This window comes from Marmota monax, unplaced genomic scaffold (assembly GCF_021218885.2).
Source record: "Marmota monax isolate L192 unplaced genomic scaffold, Marmota_monax_Labrador192_F-V1.1 WCK01_AAM20220418_F8-fsc00220, whole genome shotgun sequence".
Taxonomy (NCBI): Eukaryota; Metazoa; Chordata; class Mammalia; order Rodentia; family Sciuridae; genus Marmota; species Marmota monax.
The window spans coordinates 1,170,658-1,180,193 of NW_026693909.1; positions in this window are offsets into that span (position 1 = coordinate 1,170,658).

The following is a 9,536-nucleotide window of genomic DNA, read 5'->3' on the forward strand; positions in this document are numbered from 1 at the left end:
ATCGGGAGCTGCCCTGGATGCAGACGCCTTTAAATCCTGATGCACCAGGTTCTGACCCATTACTGCCTTCAGTCTAGCAGGCAGTGCCAGGTCGCCGTCACGTGGGCGTTACCCACTCAGATAATGAGGTTGGCTCCACGGAGGTGTCACCCACGGGGGTTGAGTTACACTCACCTGTTCCTTTGTAAACCTGACCCCTTGCCTCATTTGAGTGGTTTGTCCCCAGTAAAAGGGTTCAGGACCTGCTCTCGCTCTCTGGCCTGCCTTGCCCCTCTGTGGGAGCTGCAGCTGAGGAGTGATCCCTGAACTCAAAGAAAAGGTGCTTTCTGTGTCTGTATTTAGTCCCCAGATTCATCACGAGTGACACTGATCGGTGTAGTCGTGTGACATGACAATGGTGTCCATCACCAAGTCGGCTGATGCTAGATGCTGGAGATGCTGGTGACCGTGACCTTGATGGGGCCACCTGGCTGGTGGAAGCAGATCTCACCCTGTCCCTGGGGCTGGTGAGTCCAGGATGTCTGGGTCTGCAGGAAGCCTGCCTGAAGCCTGAGTTCTAGTGCCCCTGGACTGGCTGGCCCTCTCTGGAGCTCAGGGGGTCCCTCCTGTCAGGTGGCGGCTAGGACTGGATCCACATCCCAGAGTGTGGCAGTCACATTTTCCAGGCCATTAATGTTGCCAACCAAACCTGGAAAACATTTCAGCCAATCTTCCTTGGCTGGCTCCTCCACTGACCAGCTATAACAGGTTGTCCCTGTGCCAGGCTCTGAATCTGACCCTTCGCATGGACAGCCACGTCCTGGCCCAGGGCTAGCTTGGCATCAGGAACCCCTGCCCCAGCCCAGCACCTCCATCCGCTGGGCGGGGCCCTTCTCTGTCCTGCTCCTCACTGGGTCCCTGGCCAGTCCTATGGCCGCCAAGCCTTCCGGGTGCATTGGCGCCACGTGGCTGCCACCCGGAGGTCATCCGGGGAGCGGCGGGCTGCCCTCACGGCCGCGGCCACCCAGCCGAGGGCCTGGCTGGCTCATTCATCATTCCTGCAGGGACTGTCAGCTCCGCGGGGCCCGGGCAGCCGAGGACCCGGGAAGACGGGCCTCGGTGCTGGTGCTTAGCCGTGCTCCGCGCGGGACTCTGGCGCGGAGACAGCCGAGAGGGGACTTTAGAATAAAGTCCTACAGTGGAGAGGTCAGCGAGTGAGGAAATGCCGTGGTGTGGGGGCCGCCTGGGGGGCGCGCGGGGCCTGGGCGGCGGGAAAGGCGAGGCGAGGGCTGGGGGCAGCCGGCGGGAGCTACGCCGCTGGGGGGACACTTCAGCTCCTTTCCCGGAGGGAGCCGAGGCGAGTGGGCGTGGCCGGGCTGACTGTGGGCGTGACACGGGCGTGGCCGGGCAGCGGAGCCCCTCTGGGCTGAGGGGACGTGGGCGTGGCCGGGCCACCGCGGGGCGCTCGGCGCGTGTCCTCGCGGTGGGTCCCCCCCCTGCTCCCCTGGTGTCCTCGAAACCCAGCGAGGCGGAGACTCCGGACTGCGCGCAGCCCACCCTGTGGCCTCACAAATGCTAGACGTGTGCTTTGCACTGAGCAGATTACTCACCCTTATTTTATTTTATTCCATTCTGAGACAGGATCTTGCTAAGTTGCTGAATTCAAGGCTGATCTCCAACTTGAGCTCCTTCTGCTGCGACCTCCAGGGTAGCTGGGATTACAGGTGTGTGCACCAGGCCTGGCTGGGGGGGTTGTTCTCAAACAGCTTTCTGGAGGCAGTTCAGGGAGCAAGCCAAGGCAGCGGTGTTAGAAGGAGAGGCAGCTGTCAGGGCACCCAGCCCTCCCTCCCCATGAGTGTGCTCTGTAGACTTTGGGGAGGAGGGAGTCTGGCTTCTTGCACTGGCCTGGGCATGAGTGCTTCTGCGGTGTGGCCTGTGTCAGCGTGTCCTTCCTGTGCAAGGCTGGTGTGGTTCATGGTGTGGTGTGCCACAGATCCCATTCCTGTGTTCCATTCCAGGACTTAACACTCAGGTCGCTCCAGGGGAACTGGGCTGCATGAAATAGGGGTCCCTGGAGAGAGAGAGAGAGAGAGAGAGAGAGAGAGAGAGAGAGAGAGAGAGAGAATGTGCTGAACCCTTTTATTGGGAAGAAGCCATTCAAATGAGGCAAGGGGTAGGATTACAAGGGAACAGGTGAGTGCAGCTCAACCCCTCTGGGTGCTGCCTACCCCTAGGGCCACTCCCAGGGCCACTGCTGCATAGACTACAGTGATCTTTCAGATCCCCATGGTGCATCAGGACTTAAATGTGCGAGCATTTGGAGTGCTTAGGGTCTTGCTAAATTGCTGAAGCTGGCTTTGAACTTATGGTCCTCTCCACACCTCTCTCCATGGACACTTGTGTTGCTTCCACATTTTGGTGACCGAAGATAGGGCTGCTAAATACACGAGTGTACGTGGGTGGCTGAAGGAGAAGGACCACAGGTTTAAGGCCAGCCTGGGCAACTTAGCAAGACCCCATCTCAGAATTTAGGGCTGGGGCTGGGGCTCAGTGGTAGAGCGCTTGCCTAGCATGCGTGAGGCCCTGGGTTCAATCCTCAGCACCACACAGAAATAAATAAAGAAGATTGTGTCCATCTACTACTAAAAAAAAGTTTTAAAAATAAAATATGAATTGATCTGGGGATGTAGTTTGATGGTAGAACATACCTCTGGAGTTTAATTCCCAGCACCGCCCCCGCAAAAAAAAAATGTATCCAGCTTTCACATGGACATGTTTGCATTTTTCTTAGGTACAGAACTAGGGACAGGTAACTTAGTTTATTTATTTATGATACCGACGATTGAACCCAGGGGCTAACCACCGAGCCACATCCCCAGCATTTTTTATGTTTTATTTAGAGACAGAGTCTCACTGAGTTGCTTAGGGCCTTGCTAAATTGTTGAGGCTGGCTTTGAACTCACGATCCTCTGGTCTCAGTCTCCTGAGCCACTGGAATTACCAGCTGGTACCACCGTGCCCAGCAGCTTTTCATAACTGTCACAAATACCTGGGAAAAATCAAAGGAGGAAACATCTGCTTTGGCTCACAGTCTCTAAAGTCTCAGCCCATGGTTGGGCAGCTCCAGGGCTTTAGGCAGAACATCCTGGTGGAAGGGCATGGCTGAGGTGCTTAGCCCATGGCAGTGGGGAACGGAGAGGCACAGCCCCACCACCTGCCCACAGTCCATTCAGCTGTGAAAAGGTTGATCCACTGATGACCAGTATAAGGTCCTTGCTTAGCATCCGGGTGGCCATCTTAAGTGACAGCTGCCATTTTTTTTAAAATTTAATATATTTTTTTTAGTTTTCTGCGGACACAACATCTTTGTATGTGGTTCTGAGAATCGAACCCGGGCCTCGCGCTACCGCTTGAGCCACATCCCCAGCCGGGACAGCTGCCATTTTAAGGGAAAAGTTTAGCTTTCCCGCCCAAGGGCATTTCTGAGAAAGACTTACCACTCCCTTGCACCAACCCAACCTTTAACCTCTGGCATTAGGACCCGCCGGCTCTGGTTTCTGAGCCTCCCCCACAAGAGTCCCAGGACTTGAGCCTGTTCCTGGGCCTCTGTCTCCTACAGAGAGGGCCTGTACTGTCAGCTCTGATAAGCTGCCTCTGCTGGTCTCCATCTTGGTTGCTCCCTTCACCAGAGCCCAGCTGGGAGCACTGCCGCACGGGGAACCTTTGGGGGACCCTCCAGACGCCACCTTAGCACAGATTGTTCTGTCCCATGAACATTTAGTCAAATAATAATCGTTCTTTCTCCTCCTTTTTTTTCCTTTGGTCATGCTTGGAACCAAGACCAAAGCCTCACACATGCCAGGAAAGTGCTCTACCACCGAGTCACACCCCCAGACCCAGTTTAGTCAAAATTCCCCCATTAAACTGGGAGTGGTAGGATCTCAGAGAGGGAGACCCTTCACATGGAGCATGACTGGCCACGCCTGTCCTCCAGTTGGATGAACAAACCTCCAGCCATGCATGGTGACTCCCAGGAACTCGGGAGGTGGGGCAAGACGATTACAAATTCAGAGCCAGCCTAGGCAATGTAGGGAGGCCCTGTCTCACAATAAAAAATAAAAAGTTCTGGGAATGTAGCTCAGGGGTAAAGTGACGCTATGTTCAATTCCTAGTACTGAAAATAAAAACAACCACCACCATCAAAAACCTCCATGTGTTCCTGTACGAGACCAACGAGAACAACAGCCTGATCCCTTTAACGCCACCAGATCCAAAGACCCACACCACAGGCTGAGGCTGAATTCTGAACCCCCATATCAAATGACACAGGACTTGGTATTCATGAGAGTGTGCCTGAGGGTTTGCAGTCACTTTCCCTCTGCACAGTCCGGAGCTCAGCCTGGGCGGTCACCCCACTTCTGAGGGGCTGGGGAGATGCACCCTGTCTTGGGTGTCTGTACCTCTGCTGCCTGTTGGTGGATCTTTGCTTGCACTTTTCTTCTGATGCAGCTTGCAGTCCTTTTTAGGAGCATATCCACTCAGGCTGGGTTGAGAACCCACTGACCTTGGAGGGATCTCCTGGGATCCCTGTCCAGTGACAAAACCAGCTAGATCTGGAGCTGTGTGGGGGGGATTTTGGTAACTTTGTGGATAGATACTGTTTTGGTTTCCATGTGAAATGTCTCTGTAAAAGCTGTGTTGGCAACGATCTCCAACGCAGGAATGTTCAGAGGGGATGATCAGGCTGTGAGAGCTCTGACCTCATCAGTGGATTAATCCATTTAAAGGATCGAGAATGTGAACGGATCACCGAGTGGTAACTGTAGGCAGAGGTGATGTGGCTGGAAGAAGTGGGTCACTGGGAGTGTGCCCTTGGGGATTGTGTCTGGTCTCTTGTTCTCTCTCTGCTCCTGACTGCCATGAGCTGAGAAGCTCCCTTCTCCAGTCTCCTGCCACGACGTTTGCCTGACCTCAGGCCCATAGCAACAGTGTCCACTGACCACAGACTGACCTCTGAGATCTTGAGGTCAAATAAAATCTTCCTGTGAATTGCTCGTCACACAGAGCTGACTATCCCATAAGTGAAGACCGTGCGAATGAGAACCAGAGAAGCTGGCTCTAAGGAGCCCAGCCTGATTGGCCGAGGTGGAGAGGCAGGCCACGGGGAGGCTTTAGGGAAAAAGAGAAGGTTCAGGGGAGCCCCGTGGCAAGGTCCCAGCAGAAGTGGCCCCGGAGCCCTGTGGGTTGGGCAGGGGAGGGTATTTGTCTTCCTCTGGTTGGTTCTGAAGAGGGGACTAGAATGAGGGAAGCTATCAGTGATGGATCAAGTCCAGCTGCTCTGGGCCACCCGCAGCAGAGGGTGTGGGGCAGGGTCTGCGCAGCACACCCAGCTGCTGCGTCCATGCTCAGCCTTGACTTGGGTCTGGAACACCCCCCATTCATCGTACCACTCGCACTCTTGGCATGAAGTTGTTGCAGTGTTCTCTTATGGCTCCGTCTTTAATATTGTCTAGAATGTTCTCTTGTGGCCAAGCATGGCTATCCATGTCATGATCCCAGTGACACGGGAGGACGGCAAGTTCAAGGCCAGCTAGGGCAACTTCCTGAGACCCTGTCTCCAAGTAAAAGACAAAAGGCCGGGGCTGTAGCTCCATGGTAGAGCCCTTCCCTGCATGCACCTCAGTGGCCGCTGCCGGAGGGAGGAGGCTTTTGGAGGCCAGGCGTGCCCACTCTGGACTGGGGTGATGTTTGCAGAGCATGCCTATGACCAATAAAACATAACTACGTGCAGTTCGTCGTCTGTCGTAATAAAGTTCAAGTGGTCTTTCTGAACTTGCTCTTGACCCAGTCACACGGGTGGGGCCCCCTAGCTCTCGGCTCTACCCTGTCCAGGAGCTGGACTCTGGGCTTGGCCCCTCTGCAGCTTCAGGCTTGGGAGGGACAGGCACCCTAAGAGGGAGAGGAGGAGGAGGAGGAGGAGGAGAGGGAAGGAAGGAAGAGGAGGGGGAGGGGGACTAGGCTTCTGCATAGGCCAAGCTGAAGGTCCAGATGGAGTCCCTCAGGCCAAGCTCCCATCAGGACCTGAGCTACTGACCTGACCTTCCCGGAACCAGCCCTGGAGGAACAGCGGCCAGACCACACAGGCCACCGTCGACTGGCATGGGTGGAGGTGTCAGGAGGGCCAGCCGGTGGCTGCTTTCCTTTGCTGTCTCCCTGTCTCTGCGTTAGAAAGCAGCTTTGCAGGGATCATGGCTGTTCTGATGCCGGTTCTTTTCAGCCCTCTGTCTGGAACCCCTACCCCTACCCTTCCACTCAGTGCCCCCGACACGCACTCCCTCAGGCAGTGGAGGGCCACCCAGTCCAGGTTCCCGGTGCTCCCAGTCACCACGTGTCAGTTTCGGTTGGCTGGCCTTTGACAGCCCCACACAGCGCCCAGGGCACTCGGGGCCTTCAGTCCTCCACCTGCTCGCACAGCACTGACATTCAAGCCAGAGAACTCTTTCCTTTAGGTTCTTTTTCTTTTTTTTGGTACCAGGGACTGAACCTGGGGTCACTTGATCACTGAGCCACATCCCCAGCCCTTTTTAAAAATTTCATTTTATTTAAAGACATGGTCTTGCTATGATTTGCTTAGCACCTCACTGAGTTGCTGAGGTGGCTTTGAACTTGCAATCCTCCTACCTCAGCCTCCCAAGCCATTGGGATTCCAGGTGCGCATCAGTCTTCGGCTAAGTTCTTTTCTTTCTCTTTGGTACTGGCACTGAAACTAGGGGCGTCGTACCACCGAACACACCCCTAGCACCTTTTATTTTTTGAGACAGGGTCTCACTGAGTTGCTGAGGCTGGCCTTGAACTTGTGGTGCTCCTGCCTCAGCCTCCCAAGTCACTGGTGTGTGCCACCACATAGAAGGGCAATTTCTTGATCTGATGAAGGGGCATGTTCCTTTTTTTTTTTTTGGTGCTGGGGATTGAACCCAGGGCCTTGTGCATGCAGGGCAAGCACTCCACCAACTGAGCTATACCCAGTCCGAAGGGGCATATTCTTTAAAAGGTATAGCACAATAAAAAGCCATAAAGTATAAGAAAGAGACATTTGGTCACACATGGGCAACCATGCACAAATATGTATTGTTTGAAGCATTTTTTTTCATGCCATTGGTTGATTTACAACCACATCTAGCCACTATGAATTCAAGAATTTGACCTTTTTTTTTTTTAATATTTATTTACATTTTAGTTTTTGGCAGACATAACATCTTTATTTGTATGTGGTGCTGAGGATCGAACCTGGGCCGCGCCCATGCCAGGGGAGCGCGCTACCACTTGAGCCACATCCCCGGACCCTTGACCTATTTTTTAAAGAGGTTTCACCTCTTGGAATATTCTTCCGATTTGTTCAATAGATGAATTGATGGATTAAAGTGTCTATTTCTTAAGTAGCTGGTGTCTTATTGTAAAAAATCACGCAGGAAATACAGACCCAGAGTTGTCGTCAGTAACTGCCACTTGTCTCTAGGCACCACAGAGATGGAAGCCAGGACACCCCAACCCAGCTGGGTGCTGTCCAAGCCCGACAAGAGGCACAGACCCAAGGCTGGTTTTATCTTGAAAAAGTACACTCTGCCTGTTTTCTCTTTTGTTGCTTGTGTTTTGCTATCAAATCTAAGAACCTTTTACCAAATATGTGGTCCTGAGAATCTGAGCCAACAGACAATGCAAGCGGCCACACAGAATCCAAGGAGAGACTACGGTGTACTTCAGTGGTGAAGCATGTGCTCAGTGTGTGCAAGGCCCTGGGGTCACCCCCAGGGCCACATAGATATATGCATGTATGAAGAGAACTCTGACCCACCATCAGCCACAACCCAGTCAGGAGGCCAACTGCCCTGCAGTAGCTGGCCCAAGGCGACCAGACTCGGTTAATAACTGACAGCTCCTTAATATTCCTGGTCATGGACCCAGGGCCTCCTGCACGCCAGGCAAGCGCTCCACACTGGGCTCTCCCCGGCCCTTCCCTAACCTCCTGGCTCCTGACTCCAGACCAACCAGAGCAAGCCAAGCGTGCTCCTGAGGCGTCCCACAGGAGGCCCAGCCTCCCTGGTGACAGGGTTCACCTGAGCCTCCCTTTGTCCACTCCAGAGCCTCCCCTCTTCTCTGGCTGCCCCCTTGCTGGGCGAGCCCTGAACGCACAGTCTCCAGGCTCCTGGTGCGTCACAGCTCCCACCAGTAGGCCTCTACTCCACAGGTGGATCTGGGCCATTTCCAGGGACCTCCTGTGTGTGGCCAAGAAGGCAAGGTCCACTGTCCCTGTGCATGTGGGGCACCTGCTGTCCTGGAGCCCTGGCTCAGCTGTTCTCCCAGTGGAGCGCCTTGGCACCCAGCTGATGGCTGTCTTAGTAAATGACGGCTCTGTGACTGGTAAACCATAGAGTACGTGCGCAGGGCTGCAGCGGTGGGCAGCCCAGGGCTGGCAGGCGGGGCAGGAAACAGGACCGGGTGCTGGCCAGCCCACCACTTCTGCCTGGTTTGACTCCCACAGTGGCACTGCCCTCCGACTTGCCCCCACCCCCTTCCTGCTGGGAACTTTGCCCACAGCCCTGCCCTGTGGTTGGGGCCCCTCCCGCCCCACCTCTGCACCCTGCCCTGCAGGGATGGCTGCCAGGCCACCCCACCAAACCAGACCAGGCACTTCCCTCCCTCCAGGGAGGCTCTGTCCAGGCAGGGCTAGCTTCCATGCTGAAGAGGCTGGGGGACGGGCCAGCTTCCCGGTTGGCCCTGACAACCTGACGTGACGAGGGATTCTTATTCCAGGGCTCCCTGAGATAGTGCGAGCAGGTTTTGTGGGGCCAGGCCTCGCCTTGGCTCTTCCCAGGGGTGAAGAAGCAGCGCCTCCCTCTACCCCACCTGCCGCCCCAGCCAGGCCCCAGCTGCAGACCCAGGGAGTGCAGCAGCTTCCTGCCAACCAGGACCCACCAGGCCCTCGGCCCAGGGCACCACCCTGGTTCTGTTGCCCACAGGTGGGACCCCGACCAGCGTTAGGAAATGCAGGAGGGCAGTGCTCGAGGATGGCGTCAGGACTGCGAGCCCTGGCTGGGCATCATCACCTGCAGCGATGGCGACTCTGTCCTAAGGTGCATGGTTAAGAGACATGCACTGAAGCACTTACGTGACAGGTCAGCAGATCAAAGGGTCTCTCTGTGCTGCCCATCTGGCCTTGAGCTCCTGGCTCTTCCTGCCTCAGCATCCTGAGTAGCTGGGACCACAGGCCACACTGCTGGAGCCTGGCAGCACCTCCCAAACTGACATCCCCTTCCCCGACAGGCTGAGACTGCACCCCAGTTCCCCAAGCCTGCCCCGCCCCATGGTTCCAGCCCCCACCTCTCAGCTCCCAAGGTCTCCCTGGTCCCTTCTGGGCTTCCCAGACAACTGGGCAGTACCCAGGGCTGGCTAAAGCGGGCACACCCAGAGAGGCCCTCCTGCCCCACTTGGAGCAGCTCACCCAGCCTGGGACCAGCCCAGTGTTCCAGGGTCCCACACCAGCCACCTGCATGCCGGGG